The 20,285-nt window shown below is 38.6% G+C and overlaps 1 protein-coding gene across 1 annotated transcript in view; it reads right to left on the reverse strand.

Annotated features, from left to right (window-relative positions):
• LOC100645051 (protein slit) overlaps nucleotides 1–17,676 on the reverse strand; it is a 627,790-nt gene extending 610,114 nt beyond the window's left edge. The window contains exon 1 of the mRNA XM_003397332.4: nucleotides 17,279–17,676. The gene's annotated coding sequence lies outside the window, so the exon portion shown is untranslated. The remainder of the gene's footprint in view (nucleotides 1–17,278) is intronic.
• Between the last annotated feature and the right edge of the window lie 2,609 nt (nucleotides 17,677–20,285).

Here is a 20,285-nt window from a genome sequence, read left to right on the forward strand (position 1 = left end):
GCAGGTCCTTACAATGAAATGCACGAGGCTCAAGTGGAGTGAAGGCCGAGAACTACAACCTACTTCATCGAATAGGTGACAAGGGTCGAGCAGCGGGCGAAACAAGAACAAAGAAGGAATCGTGAATGGACTAATGAATTTAAATGGAAGCCGGACCCGGCGTGGTGGAGAGTGCCGCGGAGAAGCGCGAATCGGAGCATACGGACCAAACGAAAGAAACAGGGAGAAAAAAAGAAGAAAGAAAGGGAAAAAAATATCAACGAACAGGGAGAAACGAGAAAACGTAGGTATGAAAGAGCGGACGAGTCGCATGACTGAAATCGGACAAATGGGAGGTCAGAACTCACGTAAAATATAAAGGTCCCAAGCGCAGCGTGTGTTTCGCGATCTCCCTCGGTATTGCACGATTTTTCCTCGTCTGCGCGTTTAGCTTGAGCCTCGCGTATAAACAGCGAACGAACTCGGTGAATTTATATTCCGATAATGGCTCGCCGATGGGAAGGGACAAGAAGAAGATTCGAAAAAAGAAATGCGACGAAAAAGACAAGAGGAAGAGGTGCGTACGAAATTTCCATATTTCATCCAAGTCGCCGGCCGGATGATTTACGTCGAACGTATTAAAATGAAAATGTTATCGGCCGGGGCGTGCTCGGAAGCGGACAAAGTCGTTAACAATATTCGCTGTTTCGTTTCGTTCGCGATGTCGGTTTACACGCTTTTGTCGTTTCCCGGGCCAATTTAACTTTACGCACGAGGACTCGCGAGCGAATAGATAAACGCGTCGGAGGACGTCTTCGCGAATAGAAGAGAAGGGGGGGGGGAAGGGAGAAACTTGTCTGACCCTTGCTCAAGATAGAAGACCGTTTATTACCTTGTATCCTATTCGCCATTACCTTGGAGTTTATGATCGGAGCGAATTCATGAATCAAACACGGCGCTGCACACCTCGCGGAGAAAAATATCGCCGCGTTGTTCAGCAGATTTATACAGGGTGTCGCCAACTTTAACGACCAAGCTGTGCCAACGCGTTTTGAGAAGGAAATGGTAGATAAACGACAGAGGACTCGAGTGGTCTGTTAAAACGTGATTTTTTCGTGAAACGAAGATTTCGAGAATTTTAGTGGAAATGTAAAAGTTTATGCCGATACGATCATCCGATCTTGATCAAAGGAATGCTTATATAAATCTCAGAAATCAGGATGGTTTCGTCATTTATATAAATTCGTTCAATTTTTAATGTAAAGTAATCCTGCCCTCCTTAAAATGACTTATATACCATTTCGAAATTAAAGAAAATTGACGTCCTAGCATTTTCTCTATGCAATTTCTGTTTTTCTTCGTCCAATCCAATTTTATAACAGTCTTTATGATATACCTGTACTTCAAGAGTAAAAAGAGTTAGCATTTAAATGTATTTTAAAAATGACAAACTATTAGACAAGATATTTTAATTAAGGAGAGCAGAGTACAGCTGTCTATCGATATAAGAATTTACCGTATATTTTCTAACGATTTGTTTTCATATATCGATTTGGTTCAACAGAAATATCTTTTCCATGTTCTAGTAATTAATTGAAAAAGTAGACATGTACGAAGTAATAGCTTCAATAAATTAGCAAATGCCTACGTCTTGATATATGAGCTTCTCAGAAACAAAATTGATGAACTCCACTTTTTATAAATTTTTAATTTCGTTATCCGTGTACATGACTGTACTTCTTAAAAGATAAATGGCTTAGTACCGTACAGTTACTTACGATAAAGAAGTGGAATAAATTATCGTAAATTTCAAGCTACGTTTTAATAAATAATATCTGCAAAATTATTACTTGCGTATTCTTTTAATTTATAGAGTTGATCAGTGGTTTCTGAACAGTTCATACATGTTAATACTAAAATTACCTAACTACGTGACATATTAAATACAATATACTGCACATAAATAATTATAATTGAAGTGTAATGAAAATAAATGGGTATAATTATGTTTCCATCTCAATAAAAGTCAATATTAATTTCACCAAATGCACGTTTATAGCGTGTTTTAAGTAATTACAAAAACGAGAAATCTGAAATCCATTATTACTAATGTTAAGCAGAAACCAATCTGTTTATGAATACGCATAGTTATCAGAAAATATTCCGTTGTTATGACCAATGTTCATTGAAATTCGTGGTTATATTCCTCACAATCGGAACATCGAGCGTCTTCTCTTAATACAACCTTAATACAACCTAATCTTAGTACACGTGTAAAAAATCAAGAGACAAAGGTTCTTACTTGTATTTTTATATAAAATACAAAAAAATTGAGAAAAATGTACTATCGAAACTCTGATTTTGAGCCTTATTTCCGCATTTATTCGTTTTCAAATAAAGAACCCCCTTTCTCAACATTAATGTGTACCATAAAATACAATCCGTATCGAAAGCTATACTCCAATTAATAAGCACAATCCATTTAATAAGTATAATTCAAAGAGCATTAAGTCAAAAATAATTACTCCTGAATCGTAATTCGTTCTTTCAGTAACATTATCGTATCAATTGCCCTCCATATATCTATGTAGTTTAATAAAGTTGCAGGAAAAGCCAAAATAAAATGTCTCGAGATCATTTTTCGCCGGCGCTATACCATATTTTTAGGAGGCGAAATTCCCCTAAGCTTATACGGTTACGTTGTTTACCCTGCTTGTTTTATTAACGTAATCAATATCAAGAACGGCAGAAAGTAGGAATCTCGGAGAGTTTAGAGGCGTTTCTTGGGAGATCGCGGCACCGTACAGTTAAGCAGACGACCAGAGGAAGAGGGAGAAGGCTTTTGCACGACAAGAGTTTGCACAAAATAACCTCGCCTTCGGAGAGAATGCGAAAGAACCGAAGTGAAGTCGACGAATTCTCTTGTTCTCCCCTTATCATCCAAAGAAGAAGAAAGTCACGTGAAAGAAGACGTACCCCTTCCGACGAGATTGAAACGACTAGATCGAGAATGACAGCAAGGGAACTTCCTTTCTTATAACCTCGAATGCCAGACAGGTCATTCCGTGTCGACTCTGCTTCCGGATATATTTCCCTGAATATAGTTTTCTTTAGCTTTCGCGATGCTTCAAAAGAGTTTCATAACGTTCGGAATACGAGGAAATTTTTAGTTCCTGAATTTCAAGGGGAGAAAATTGTTTCTGTTACTCGTGTGCTGACTTTGATAGTTCGTTTATAGAGATATGGTGTCTGAACTTTTTTCTCCAGCATACCACAAAATTATATAATTCTCCCTTCGAACGGGATTTTAATTTAATCCGATCAAATTTTTCCATTGTTATTAACTACTCTTCGAAAATTGAAATTCGCGTTGGAATTTCCTATATTTCAATTCGACAAGACTCAATTACAAAATCAGTATCACAAAAAAATTTTAAAAATACACGATGATATAAATTCCCATCAATTCAAATCAAAACACGCCAGATGAATAAAAAGAGATCACTGTGTTCTTTCACGACGTTAGCAGATATTGGAACCGCGAACTATTTAACGCCAATATCGAGCATAAATCAACGGATTGCAGCGAGTTTCGGTAAAAAGGATTTGCCCGTTCGGAAATAACGGCTGTTGCGACCATTTTACACGCGGATTATACTTTATGAACACAATCTCATAGAACAAGTGTGTTACACGTATTGTTTCGCTGTACGTCATTTCGAGCAATTAAATGTTCGCGTAACACCGGTACCAATCCTTGTCAATCACGATTAACGAGCATGTGCTTTTTACACCCATCGCTCGTTACGTGGTCCGATTTTTCTCTTTTACGATTGTTATACGCACTTTCTTTTCTCCACCCTTATCGGTAGAGCATGAATTCGAATGATTTTCTGGGACGCTTGTTTTTACGAGCAAAGAAGGAAAACAGGCGTAGCTCCGCCGATAAAAACAGTACTTGTTGTCGTCGCCGCTGAAAACGCCGGGGAAATTTAGGTAAATGTCCTGGTCGCGTTTATGCCCTGCTTTTATTAATAATAATGTTCACGAAATTTATGGGGGTACCTGCTGCGCTGGACGATTACGTCGACGATGCGTCGAGTACGAACGCTCGAGATTCATAGGGTGTTTCCATTTGAATCTATAAATGGAATGCGCCACGGTAAAAGAGATTCACACAGACACGCGCTCGTTCCTCCAGTCCCGTGATGAAAAATCAATAGACGGGATGCGCGGTTTGTAACTTGCGACTAAATAGAATTCGTATCCCTTTTTGTTGCACGTGAGAATAGAACAGGTTTTTTTGTATTGAGACTTTGATAAAAATAAAAAAGCGAATGGTATATACATTTCTGATACAATTGATGCAATTGATCGTAAAAATATTTGACTGGCATAATATTTTAGACGCAGTCTGTGAAGCAGGTTTGTAATATAAAATATTTAAAACTTGTTGGAATGGAATCGACAATGGAAAAGCGACGAGGAATATGCCAATGATAAAGCATAAAGGTAAGTAATTAAGTTTTGGTACTAAAAATTAGCGTCGGGAAACGATGACAAATAGAGGATACGTCATACTTTATTTTCAAACTTTCACGCTATGCTTGTAATGTAAAACAATAAATATCTGTCAGAAATAAATGTCTTTTATATCGGTTTTCTTGCTGTTTTACGATTTTAAATAAAATATACAAAATATCTAACGTAATCTAATAAATACCTTTATGACCAACTATATATAAGATACTATAAGTTATTAGGGTAGGTTTGGAATCAACCTGTTGCAACATACCTGGTGCTTTCTCAAATCAGTCTGCAACTATTGAATAGAAAGTGTCTTTCATTATAAAACTTGACGTAAAATATATTTAAACAATAGCTCCATCGTTCGAAACAAAGTTTAAAAATGATACTTATGATATTCACCTCGCGAAATACAATTTCTCTGAAATCAATATTTGTTACGAAAGATATTTGAACGTAGGAAGGATAAATGTATCCGAACAATTACGCAATTATCCAAATGAATCCAACAGGTATGATTTTACGAAGAATATCGTATAAAAGAATTAACATGATTTATAATTCAACACGTTACAGGACGCAGCGTATTTTAATCCTTCGTTTCAACATATTTTCTCCGGATACAAACGAACATATAGAATCGTTGAATTATCACTATTTCACTGGTTCCGCCACGAAACGCACCACGATCTCGTTGGTAGAAAACGAAGAATCCCTCTCGAAACATTTTCTCTCGTTCACTACGGATCGTACTACCGGCAATTGAATAGCGTACGATCTGCAAACCGGCGAAAAAAGAAAGTCGAATAAATTATTTTTCCGGTAGAGCCTGAGCGGACGCGATGATGCCGCTGAAAATTAGCGAAGTACGCAAAAGCCGGGTGGAAGATTTAAAATTCAAATCGGCGGCCGTAAAACGCGCAGGGTGGCCCTGTTTCCCCGTGGTTCCTCTTTCGAGATTTTATGGTGCAAGTAATGCGAGAAACGCGGCGTATGAGTGCACGCGTTTGAAGTCTACTGACGATATTTCTCTCCTTTTCTCCCTTTCACGTTCTCTTTGTGTGTCACCAAACACGGAGAATTCCCGATAGAAATCGGCGTACCGTGTGACAAGGTGCGTACGCGTCCGTCGTTATAATTCGGCCGACACACGTTAACTCGCCGAGCAATCGATCGAAACGTGATGCAACTCAACGAGTTCCGTCTGAACTTCGATTCTCGTTTCGACAACTTGCACGTGAAACTTTCAGCGAGAGGAAGATCTTGAGAAACTCGCGTTATCTATCGAAAAGAACCAGATCGGAAAAAGGAGCAGAACTCCGTTTCTGATCAGAAAAATTTGAAAGTTGCTTCTTTTGAATAAATTGTAAATCGAAAATACAAGAAAAATTGGAAAAATTTCGGTTAATAGTTATTTCACTGTAATTTGATTGGTTTTTGTTTTAATCGATCATACTTATGAATAGAAGGATCTATTCTTCAGGCTCGCTTTTGAAATGAAATAAAAGAGGAGATAAAAGTTTAAAGATTTCTGTTTAAAGCGAATATTCCTATCATTGCTTAAGATAAATAAACGAAAATTGCCAACTTCTTATCGAAATAAATAATCAATAAATATTTGTTTATATAAATGAAGAGTATGGAGAAAGAGCACGACAAGTCAAACATTTTATATGGAACAGCAGTTTTAAAATTCAGTATGTTATCAATCAGTCCCATCACAAAATTATCTTCCTATTTGGTTTTGAAGCGAAACATATGTCTTTTCGTCATTTGTAATGATGTTAAAATATTAAATAAGATTCTAAAAAATATTTAACAAGACTTCCAAATAACAATTCCGACGATCTTTCTGAATAACCGGATATCTACTTCCTATACTTTCCACTCTATCGAGCAAAAACTATCATGAAAAGAAGGTTTCAATAGCTCGAAGGACACAAAGAGACGTTAACATCTTATCTCTTGTGACAAACATCGGCCAACCTCCGAATTTCGTAACGCGCTGCCCATAAAAATCACTCTTATCTCTGTCTATCAGACCTTGAACGCAGCTTGAACCATGTCTTCGACCACGAAGAAAGGCAGAAAAAATGAGCAGACCGGTTCGATCCTGGGCTGAATGAAAGGTAGCTCGTAACCGCAGATCACGCAAATTTCGAGTAAACCGCAATTCACCCGTGTTTTAACTTTTCTTGACTTAACAAATAGCTTTCACGCGGCTTGGAACACTCGAGCGTCTGTCTTTTACGGTCGCCACCAGCTCTTTATCCGGTCGAAAAGCCGCGTCACGGTACGTCTCCGCTAAATAACAGTCGCTTGCCTTCTTACGCGGTCGAGTAAAAAGCGACGCAGAGTCCTGTTAATTAAGATGCCTCGTCTCACACGTGCACGTCTGAGTCCTAATTAATTACAGAACATACGTATAACACTGGAAAATGTCGTAGTTTATGCCGTTCTTGTAATTAATTACCAACCTACCACCTGGCCAGGCTCGCAGTTTAACTACTTCCATAAAAATGATATAACTCGGTTTACGACTAATCTTTCTTTAGTCGTCTGTGTATTTACTATTGTTTTTTTTTTCGGCTTTAATCTCGTTAGCCCTAATCTTAGTGGCTTTTAAACTAGCTTGGTGAATTTTAAATTTATCTTGCCCAATGTTTTAGAGTACCATTTTTACTTTATTTAGATTATTTCCTTTTTCCGTGTGATAATGTAACTATGTCAATTCATCAACAGTTAATGATGCAATATTACGTTTTCTCGTGGCTAGAGTATGCTTAAATATTACAATTATATCAATGATTCTAAAGAAACATTTCTACTAAATTACTTTGAAATTTAATAAACCGATAAACGAATATCTTTATCTTGGAATAAATGAACATAACGCCCGATGTCCCTACATCTCCGACATATATATATATAAATATTTTGTACATAAAAGTAAAATAAAAATGAATTGAACTAGCGGTACGGAGTTCGACCAAATTCTTCGACAATTAGGATCCAATTAGATACTTCACAATATAGGTATTCAAGTGTTCTTACCATCCGAATATTTCTCGAAGTAACTATAAGCATTTCCTACCATTTTTGAAAACGACGAACAGTTCGAACCAGACGTACAAACCAGAGAGATCAAATTTGGTTGACGAGCGTTTACGAGCGCGTTGACACGTGTCCTTCCGTATGACACGCGACAGATGTCGACTAGTCTCGTCACGTGGGACACGGAAAAGAAGACAAAAAGGAAAACAAGATTCTGTTTCTTCGATCGGGGATAGTCCCCGTCTCGACGTACCACGTCCTGGTGAAAGTATGGCTGACAAGCGCGCTGACAATCGATGTCACCGAAGAGCCTCGAATTTGCACCAAGTAGATCTACTCCGATGATCTGACGGGCACCCTTCTCCAACACCGGCGAATTTATGCCGGCTGATCTTCCATCCTATGCTCTTTATCGCGTCTAAAATGCAGCATCAAGAGGTCGAGACAGAAAGGCCGCCGGAAGGAAGAGTTTTTCGAACGGAGGGACCGACCCAAGTATGGGGGAAGAAATCGAGGCTCCTGGATCGTCGCAGGAAACTCGAGATACATTTACATACGTGGCAAACAACGAGGGGAAAATTTACAAAGATTTCAAAGAACAATTTTTTCCTTCGTTCTTCGTAAAAGCTTTCAATAACTTTTCGATGCGTCACACATGAAACTGAAGTACTTTCAGCAAAGCAGTTTTCATTAATAGAAAAACTACACGCGCGTAAACATTTGATGATTATACGAGAAAAATATGATAAATTAATCGAAGATCGTAGGAAGTAAACGCGATAAATCCATTCTGTTTCAGATTTTTCTGATTGTCGTGTCTTTCTATAGTTGGAAACCAGAATACGTTGAATTCGAAAGAACAAGTAATTTAAAAATGAGTGATAAAGTCAGGAGATTCTTTAAGAGAGACTCTTTAAATGTTCAAGACGACAAAAGCACGTATGGAATATTAAAATTATACAAAAATAAAGATAGCTTCAATAAGGAATTGGTTAACTATATACTGAATTTTAAAGTTGTTCTTCTATAAAAAAAACAGGGACTACGTATATATGTATAACATATATTTTTCATCTGTTCTTTACGTTTATACATCCTTCGTACCGAAGGAATTAACGGTTGGAAGTTATATCTAACACAATGTTGCGTCACCTTTTTTAATTCGTAGCCAGTTGTATCGAAATCTCAAGCGGAACACCGTTCTACTTTCGACGAGGCAATTTTCTTGAACCGTTTATGCGCCATCGCGCGTAATGTCCGCCGCTTGTTTGCCGTCTAATGGTTTCGTCCTGCTGAGATGGCGCAGTTAATTCAACGCTTGATTTTCATAGAAATATAGGAGCATCGCCAGCCATCCTAAAGTCGTTTCTGTTCGAACCAAATATCCATTCCGGTTAACGTTAACATACGGTTAATGTTTTCAAATTGTTTCGAAAGAACCGAGAGAAATGTTGAGCTTCCCTAAACGAAAGGATGGTTGAAAAATGACCCGCAACTACATGACGTAGTTCACTGTCAATAATATCCAATCTACTTTCTTCATTCGGTCGACAGGATTAACACAACTGCTTTGTACTCGATCAAACACAAAAAGCGACCCTAGACAACGGACGGGATCTCGATCGAGACCCGGATTAAAGAACAGATAAGCTACTCGCAGGCAATCGTACCGATGGTTCCGGGCCAATGAAATTCCCCCGAAAGATCTGTAACTCAAATACGACTGGCGATACAAACGCCTTGGTCCCTCGTGTTCCTTGGCGGATCGAATCTACTACGAAAAGTTCCAAGACGCAGCAAACGAACAGCCACTCGTAACTCAGAAGCTCCTCGAACAAACTTCCGACGGCAGGCGAGTTACTTTTTTAAAAAGTCCTCCGTGAGAGTAACAAGCCGATTTATGCAGATTACCGGCCGCGAATTCGAGGCAACGCACAAATTGCCGCCACTGACTGGGCAATACCTTGAGGCTATGAAATATTCACCGGCCCGATTCCTAACGATAGTCGCAACACATCCAACAGCTACAGGTTTATACGATCGCGAACGTCGACTTATACGGGCAAAGTTTTCGCTCAAACGCAGGAATATAACTCGAAAACGTGCGCCCTGATGCCTCGCCCCGACACGCCTCTTACGTAGGTATTCTTTTACGGCGAGATGCCAGCACCTTCTCAGACTGGATTTATGGCTATTCTGTTATAACGTGTCCCTCGTGTTGCATGTATTATCGACGATACGCGTTGAATCGTTTCATACTTATTTGAAATATAGACGGGTACGTTTAGGCGATTATATGTAAGTTATATTTGTAGAAATTTATTACGTTGATCGAATAGTCATTACTAGATTTTAGTTGTTTATTAGAATTCATCTACGCTGCTTAAAGAGTCACCAGCCTTCTAGCGATTCTAGCGTAATTAATGAATCTCGTTGTATTATATAACCAGAACAATGTGTCAAACTAAAATAGTAAAATTCGAAATATTTTTAATCCATCTTCTGATAGTAGCCAATGCGCATAGACGATATTCTATTAAAAGCTCTTAAAGTAATTCATAATTTCCCAATTCAAGCTTTCTATTTTACACCGTTTCCTATGAAAACCTACTTTTCTGAGTTACGTTACTCTTGATAAATATCCAAGCGTGCATCATACACATTACAGGCGATCAAAATGGAAAAGTTTCGCGAACGTAAGGGCAAAAGACGAGTTCTCGAGTGGATTCCACGTATCGACGTTCTTCCACTGGCGAGAGTTGATTCCCATTCACTACCTAGTCCCTCTGGCACGCGATGCATCCGAAAGTTCGATCGAAGACGTCGATAATGGAAGGAAACGAACTACTTCTTTCGTGGAAATGACGATCTAATAAGTTCTTCTTGGATTCCAGTCGCGGAATCGCGCTATTCTTCGAGGTTTCGCTAGCGGGTTATTTTAGGCGGCTTATTAGAGAATGATTCCGAGGTTTCGCCAGAACGCGAGTCGGCTGACGCTGATTTATGGCTCTCCGTAGTGGGTGTTGGGTAAGCCGGCTAGCATGAAAGATCTGGGACAAATTTTCCCAGCCTGGCGTGTGAGCTGCGTGTAGAAAATGCGAAATAGATGGACAGCCGGGTTAAGAGAAAGTTTGGTAATTGAATGAACCACAGTGAAACATAGATATAATTCTTAACCAGTGTAGTCGAATGGAGCAACGAGACGCTTTGAAGCTAAATTAGCCTCAGTCTTCTAACCGTCCCTTCGGCTGATACACGTTACACGCTTTAAGACTCGCGTACACGCGGCAGGATAGTAGACGGGGGTGAAATCTGCCTGTTATCGACAGACATGTTCCGATCGAGGAGGGGAGAAAGCCGGATCGATCGATCGTCGACCTGTCTCCCTAATAGTCGGGAAAGAGCACGCTAAAGGACGATTCGTTTCACGCCTTCGAGATGACCGACTGCACGGCCGCGTTATTTAACCGGTAGCGGCCACGTGAACAAAAACGAGAAGAAAGGAAGAATCGGAGAAAGAAAAAAATTGGAAGAAAAAGAATGACTAAGCGAGATGGAATGTCTCTAGCCGGGCGCCTAGCGCACATCCTCATTTAAATGAAATAAATCTTGTTACGAGTAATTTTCATCCGGCCGTCGAGCGGAGACGGGCAAAGAGGCGAGATGGAAAGGCTTTTTAAGGCCGGTACCCGGTCCGATGCGAGACAAATGGATTTTGTTCCGTCGACAGAACCCCACGAATATGTCGCCGCGTGCTTCGCCGAGCGAAACTTCGCGTCTCGTGGATCGGCCAGGAATTGAGACGTCCATTGTGCGTCCGATGGTTGCATAAAATGTTTCACGGGACCAGAGAGGGATGGGCTACCGTGTTTTCAGAAACTCGAAACAAGATTAGGACCGGCACGGGCCGAATTCTGTCGGGAGCAATTAAGCGACAAGTTTCGATTCGATTTTGCTATTGTTCCGGGGTTTCGAGGAACGGCAGGCAAATGGGTGGGCTTACAGAGGTGTGGAGTTAGTGTTCCGGAAGGATATCGAAGAATCGTGGGGACATTGGTGAAGATAGTTGCGAATGAGTTGGAAGGTTGTAAACGAATTGGTAGATTGCAGGATAATGAATTAACGAAAGTGTTGAAACGAAAGGTTTTAAGGTATTTGCTTTGAAATAACTAAAAATATGTACGTAATCTTTAGAGAGAAATGATGTTGACTTTTATGAAGGTACATATCATCTTTATCCTATTATCTAAATTACGGTTATCCATGTAAAGTATATTTAAGTATATGTACATATTTTAGATTCGTATATCTAGAGGTAAGTGTCTATGCTAAAGAGAAAACTAGAAATTCTCGTAGAACGGAATGCTTCTATTCGAGCCGCTGAGAAATCACTCTGATCAATTTCATAGATTGAAAAGTATATAAATTGCTGGTATTACAAACTATTTTTTAAATTCATCTTGGAAATCACTATTCCTTATGTAATTTCCTTGCGACCAATTTATGACATTGAGTAATTTGTTTACTGGGAATTGAATATTAATCTTCTAGTTACATAATGTAATTAGGGTAATTAACAAAGGGTGCACTTGATCAGTTTGACTTTCTAGAGGCTTGTATGTAAGTATATACATAGGTGTATGTATAAGGTACAAAATAAGTCAAATATATACAATTCTATAACATAAAAAGATGTCGTGTATCGAAACAATATTTTTAAATTAATTTGAATAAACATACGAATATTCCAAAATGTCTAATACTTTATTCAATACAATACAATACAATTCCCAACAGAGAGTTACATAATCACATTGTTATGATACGATGTTCAGTGATGAAGAACTATGGAGATCTGTATATGAAATCTCGGAGATTTCAGATATCACAGCTAAAACCAGAAATTTAAGTACGGCGCCAGTTCCGATTTCTTCAGCCACTTAGCAGGCAACAAAGCGTACGGAAATGGTTGACAAACGAGGCCCACGAATAGCCACGAATTCCTAAGCCGTTATGGATTTATCGCGCGTCGTAATCTCAGAGTACTCGAGAAAATTATGACGAGGCATAACGAGCCCGACGTCATGAGTCACCGCGTTTAATGAACGAGACTAAAAAAAATGTCGTCCGAAGGTGAACGTAACGATACGCGACAAAGATACGAATCTGTCCAGCATAATCGGCACCGAAAATCTTTTGCACCTTACAAACCCAAAGAAACCTCATCCTGATTAACCAAGTTTCCGGGGTTTAACCAACTTGAAATTATTCTACTATTACCACTTTTACATTCACATCTTTCATATAATTATTTTTAATCTAAACGTAAATATTTGCTATTTACGTAGTTTCACGTAATTTCTGAAACATTAATTTCTAAAACTTTAATGATAGATAAATAAAATTTAAATTTTTCTAAGCAGTCAGACTTAAGTGCGATAGGGGTTTTACCAACTATTCCTTGACTCGATAAGAATAACAGTCGATAGATAATGTAATGTCATTTCATGCTTGCTGATTAACTCTTAAACCAACTTTTTTTGAACGATCCTTTCTGAACCTAATAGCACCAGTTTCCATTATATACATTTGAAATCAAATTAGGTCTTCAATTAAATAATTCAAAGTCAAGTAACTCGATTTGCATAAATTCAAATTCAAATAGCTTGACTAATCTCCGAACAATCTCGAAGCTCCGTGGAAACCAGAAAACCTATCAAGATCATCTAGAAGAAACAATTAAAACGATCTCGACGATCGATCGGGCGATTCGCGGTGATCGACGTCGGCCGTTTATCAGATAGATCGGATCAGACCGTGTGCAGTTTACCTAGACCGATAAACGGAGCGTTTTCGTTATCGAGGAACGGATATTCCTGTTAGCCCTAATAGGGTTCGATAAAGGAGATAAGTAAGCGGCTTAACGGACTAGTGGTAAAAATGCGAGCACCGATGCACAGACTGGAACGAACCCTGTTCGACGTTACACTTTTTGTTTGCGACCTCGATTCGTGGCAACTTTGCCTTCTTTATGCAATAAAGCTTACCGGGAGAAGTTGTGGTCCTCGAAATAGAGATCGCCACGCCCCACGCGCCACTAAACGACATCCACCTTTTTCTATTCCCATTCGCCGAGGGGGTTTCATTCTTTCAGTCCACGAGAAAACTCTCCTTACGATAGCGAGTAAACACCTAACCAGACGTATATACCACGGAATCTATTGAAACGAGCCAGAGAAAGAGAAAGATTTTCAACGCGGTCGAAAGTACCGGCAGGCTCCCTTTGCTTGGTTCCTTTTTAAAAAGGGACTCGGCTAACCCCTCCGTGTCTCGAGTTCCACCCCCGTCTTTCACGCTGACAAAGTGGATCGATCTCGTCAGTGTCTTCGCTTCTCTCCGGAACACGTTGCTCCATCGGAGGCCTACTTTCTACTCGATTTTTCCAACTTTTCACTCCATTCTACGCACCTTACCTTCCCTCTATTTCTGCACCACGATTTCTACGTCTCATTGTATCACCGGAGTTCCAATTTCGTCATCGATTCTCGTCGCAGAATCTGCCCCTCTTATGAGAGCATCCGAGCGAACCAATTGCAGTGTCCCCTCTGTTTTCCTGGCCACGGGTTTCGATGTCAGAAACTACTCGGTTTCGAGGAGTTCCAAGAGACAAGCCTTGGAAACTTTTAATCGCGAGAGAAGTTATCGTTGTCGACCACCGTGGGCTCTGGCTCGCGGCAACTTTTCGGCGTGAAATACACGGGAGCCGCGTTAAGTAACGTATAAATATGATAATTCCGCGGAGGCAACGACTCTCGTAAATCTGACGTTATGCAAATGTTTGAGTTCTCGCCAGCTTCCTTAATTGTCACGAGTTTTTCCGCCAGAATAACGCCGTGCCGCGACGAAGCGACTTTTGAAAGAGAGAAAAGAATAAGATGTTGTTTAGAATCTTGTTCTTTTCTTTCGATTTGTTTTAAATCACTTCGTTTCCATTGTTTAATTTCCGTCCTATGGATATGGTATTTTTAAGTTAATTTAAAAACCAGTTTATCAACATGGTGGCTATTCCCTTTCTCGTTATAAATAAAGTACTGTCTGAAAAGTGTTTCAATATCCCAATATTAAATTGGTCAGCCAAGAAACGAATTACGTACACAGTATGTTGGAAATTCTATACATTTTAACATACCTATATATATTTTATATACTTCTGCATATTTACGTATTAGCATTCGCAGTTTTATTAGTTTAGTTGCTATAAAAGCACAATCTGTATTATTTTTTGTTTACTATATACGTAACACAATTTTGGCGATATGATTTCACGACTCATTGGAGAAAGATTCGAGACGGTACGTTGCTCAAAATATTAGAATATTCAAGTTATTTGCATCCGGCTAATAAATACAGTATAAGACGTGTCAAGTCCCGCAGGCAAATTTGTAATATTCATGATATAACGATTAAATGAGCTATATCTTAGAATTATACCAACAAACTGCTATATTCGTAAGAGTGGCAGTACTAATCATGATTTTAATACAGAATTTATTTGCGTGATTTAAATAATTTAGTATTTTAATACATTCCGTGATATTTTATGTTCTCCTGGCACAAAAACACGGAATAACGTATCGCGATATGAAAACGTATTGTCAATTAAAAGAACGTATTACAGTCAGAAATCACTCTAAGCCGTTTATGATTTTCCATCAGAGTAGGCTTATATTCGAAAAAGAAATGACCATGTAGTGATTAAATGAGCTATACCTCAGAATTATTCTTACAACCTGCTATACTGATAGCAATGACAATCATAATTTTAATACGAGATTTATTTGCTTGCTTCCAATAATTCACTGTTATAACTGCGCGATAATTTTATACCGCGTGTTAGCATGAAAGTACAGAATGATACCTTCATAATTCAAAAACTGACTTTTCAATTAAAAAAATCCTGACGTAATATGTAATAAGAGAATCATAATTTCTTGTCAGGAACAACTTCGAACAAAAATAACTAACAAGTCCATTTTCAGACAAATATCAATTACACCTTACAGTGAACACGATCACTACGATTACTAGATTTAAAATCACCATAGTCTTTTTGTACTATTTAACATTATTAGCGAAATTTCATAAATCACAACGTATAAAAACTAGTTTGTTACGAAAACATGATCCTAGAAATCGACCATTTATCATATTCGACGTAAATTTGTTAGAGTAAAACTTGTCACCAATTCATAAATATTATCGTTTCGTAAATTATTGCGCAACGAAGACCAAGTACTTAGAATTATTACTTCTCTTCCACGAATTACCACAACAGTTTAGAAGAAACTGAACACAGACAAAAGAGAACAACAAAAACAAATAGGAACGAAAATACCAAATGCTTAGCTTAAAATCGTTTCAAAGAAATTCTACGGGTCATAACTTATAAAAACAAGCAAAATTCAAGCCAACCGATTATCGTACAAAAAATTGTAGCAATAGATCTCGCGACTAGTTTACACGTACTATCACTTGGTAAATTATTGTGCGGAGAATACTAGATACGCAGGATTTCCACGAAACACCACACAACAGATTAGAAGAAACCAAAACAGAACTGCAAAACAAAGGGGAAACAGACAGAAACGAAAACTATCCGACACTTGTTCCAAAATCGTTCCACAGCAATTTGTTTTTCGAATTATTGATTGGACTTCACCTTCACGCTAGAAAGTTAACATGTTGTAACGACGGAACTACACGAGTGAAATTAAACGTCAACGATATAGGCCAGCACGAAGAAATTGCTCAGCTCACGGTATAATTACAGACGTTGCCGCGCGCACTTAATTCTATAACCTAATAGCCGGACACGACGATCTCGGTAAAACTTCCAACGCGAGAAAATGCTTCCATATAATCAATGATACAAATCATTGGAAAGAATCGTCAACCGTCTTGTGCACTTATATGATGGAAACATTTCGGTAATTTCGCTTTCACGATAAAGGCGCATCATCGTCAAAGGTAAAACGTTTCAAAGCCACTCGATTAATCTGAACATTACACCGCTTTGAGACGAGCGGAGAAACATTCCAGACGTTCACCGTGTCTCTCTTTATCCATCTCTACGTTCGAGACGAACTTAAAATCGCCAGACGCTCTCTAAGAACGGCGTCTATCTAATTTTCGACCGATAAACTTCAACGAAAACAGCAGACACCATGCACTTCAAACGCCCGCCAAATTTGCGTCTGTCTGACGCTTATCTCATCCACTTCCGTTCACCTTGCTGTCTGCGGCTAAGGAATTCCTATAACACGCCAGTGTGAGGAGAGAAAAAACACGAAACAATCAGCGAAATTTCGATCGGTAATCGCGGTAACTCGGAAGCAGTCGGCTAGTCACGTGCCAGACACGACAGACACGGTATTCCAACGCACCGGCACGACACCGGACCAGTTTTTTTTCTTGCTTGTCGGTGGCAGCTGCCCGAACTGTTAAAGGTCTTCGCATTATTTCCTGTTCGACGCACGAACATCAAGAAAAAAAGAATATTACGACGCGTTCCGTGTCGTGCATCGATACACACAAGAAACCCGCAAAGTACCGCGATACGAGACCCTCAAGACACTTCATTTCGTCCATAGAAAAATACGATCGCGGTTTAAAATATAAGGAAAGACGTGTAAATAAAAAATGAAATGCAACGACTCACCGGTGGGTACCGGGTGACACGATGCTTTCTGCCACTCGAATTCTCTCGGAGAAACGTCAAAACGCCAACTTGAGAAATCCACAGAGTCACTGTTTAGACTGGATGACAATCGATCACCACATACGCGATTACGTGTCACTTGTCACAAGTTCGAAATAATCGTATTAATACATCCGACTATTTCGGAGAATAGGCAATAGCGAAATATGATAGTGAATACTTTCGATTAAGGGCAAAAACTATGTTACGAAATGCGTGGTACGAAATCGTATCGTAGATTCGGTCGCCGGGCTGGGTCCGTGCGTACAACCGTTCGGCTCGGAGTCTCGCGCTCAACTGGTCTCCGCTCGTTGGCGCGGATTTCTCATGGGCCAATCGGAGTCGAGACTGCGCGGCGCGCCGCGACTTTGCCTCGTGTGTATCGTACCTTAGGTTTAACCCCCGTCACGGCATTGCTCCTTCCCCCTTCCCCGCCGCGGAAATGCGTGTCGCTACACTCTCTCACTCCCTCATCCCTGTCGTTCTCGCTTTTTCTTTTTCGCTCCCTTTCTTCGTCACTCTCGCTCTTTTATCGGGAAACTCTGTACAAGGGTAGCGATGGCCATTCAATTTTTCCTCTCGCGGAGTTCCTTGAGTCGAACACTTCGACGAACGTAATCGCGCAAACGTCCCGATCACTTCCGTGTAAGTTTCCGTAAAACGTTATTCTTGTTAGTCGTTCGACCGTCGACTATGCTTTCCAACTTGGTCGTTACTCTGAGAATCTTGACAAATCATCATGGTGGAAACTTGATACGCCATTACTGCAGTAACACGATCGTTCGAACTACTTACAGATAGATTTAAAGGATGACCCGTGGTTGATCTGCATTTTCACAGATGTAAAGTTGTTGCTTCTTAGACGCAGCCTCCGGCGTGCATAAACTCTTCGCTGTCGCGTGCTAAGATCCGTGTATATTTCTTACGATTTGCAACACTTTGACACTTTCGACATTCCTTCGCGCCATTTTTATATAAACTGACATGGTGACAAATATGTATGTATGTAATGCGCTAAAAGAATGCGCAGTAGTTTGCGCGAACGCCGCCAGGGGGCAGTTTAGATCTGCCCTTACATTTGCTCTAAGTGCAGTTTGTTTTTTATTCTGAATGTAACCTTATTTAAATGTGAATCGCAAGAAAGTGCGTGTAAAAAGAAGCTGAAACTAAAATACGTGTAAAAAAGAAATTGTGAAAATTGTGAAATTGTGTGAAAAAGAAACTAAAGAATGCACGTGAAGAAGATACTGCAACTAGAATACCTACCAAGAAAAAACTGTAACTATTACACGTCGATACTGTAAGTCGGTTCATCTTTTTTTTTAGTATGCATGTGTCATATCTATATTATTTTACTTATCATATGCAATCGATAAATGAAAATAGTCTTTGAAACATACATTTCTTTCGTCGTTTATGGTTATCATATGCAGATAAGAACAAAATTGCGTAATATGAAAATTATGAAACTTAACCTGACTGGAACTTTTATTTGGTACAACGCTGTTTAAGATTGATTTGAATGGTTATCATAAAGTCCTAACCTTTACAAATGCTTATCAGAATGAAAAATCCAAACAAATGCATGTAATAAGCAAGCTTCTCAAGGAAAATATGAAGGTATTTCGCACCACTTTTACAACTGATATGTTACATGAATTCATTATTCTACAAAGGAACGCGCAATATAGTAGACAGGAGATTTATAGTTTTGCATGCGTAGGGGTGACTCATTTTAATCTATAAATGGATATATATGGGAAAGTACATTGAGAGTTGAACGGCGAATATGTGAGGGTTGAAGGAAGTCGGGGGAGGCATTAGAATATCAAGGAGAAAGTTCTGTGGGAAACGAAACGTAACAGAACTCTATTATCAATACTACTTGTTAGACTATCTTCTTTGACGTCTTCACCTACCGAAATTCCTCTTCAGCATTCCCTTAGATACCCTTTAACTGTCGCATATTCGATTTCTCCGCTTCGACGTAGTTGGCATAATTATTTATGAATTAACAGGAATTACAGTCAGTTATACTTATTTAATGTCTAATTCGCAAAATTTGTTAAATGTACAAGGTTTTCACGACGGTGACACAATTCCAAACATACGTTTTTCGATTAAGTAAACTGTAAATTGTAAAAATGACATGTGATTCTGATTTTTGAGCCTTATTTTCCTTATTGATAGATTTGGTTAACAAATTAATGCGTTGTTATATCTGAAGGAAGGTTAGGAAATTTTTACGAGGTGTCTATATATTATACATAGAAGTGGAGAAGGATAAAATATTTATATTGTTAACCTGCCCCTTTTTGCGCATTAATTTACCAACTAATATCAATAAATTGACAAGTTACAAATTGCAAGTTGTTTAGTTCCACGATTTAAATATTGATAACGAGTACTGTATGTATTTTCGTAATCTTACGACCAATAGAATAATTAAATGATCTGTGGTTTGTGAAATTACTATCATACAAAAAAATTTATCAGTACTGGTAATTTATGATCTATGACTTATAAAATTTCATTGAATTTATTGAAAAATAATAATATTATTTTAATAGTGCTAGAGAAATTTGTTGATGTTTCGTACAAATTGAATTTCAATTTCATTTCGTACAAATTTTCACTGCTTGTATTTTCAAGTTACATATTTTGTTATAAATCTGTTGCTTCATTTGCAACATACGTATTTTATAACGTAAAATAATAAATAAAGTAAAATTTGTTAGACTTTTCAAATAACTGTAAGAAATAACTGTATCAAATATTTATAACCGCCAGAGTATATAGATATATAGAAAAAGCATCAAATTGAATTTTTCAAAATCTGACATCATGAAATGTTTCAATATTAACATCGTCAGATTTTCAGCTTTTATTTAACCAATGTTGTGACAATACATTATAAATCTACTTCAACGATCCCTCGTACATCACAAATAATAATTACACGGCTCAA

This window comes from Bombus terrestris, chromosome 8, assembly GCF_910591885.1.
Source record: "Bombus terrestris chromosome 8, iyBomTerr1.2, whole genome shotgun sequence".
NCBI classification, from domain to species: Eukaryota; Metazoa; Arthropoda; class Insecta; order Hymenoptera; family Apidae; genus Bombus; species Bombus terrestris.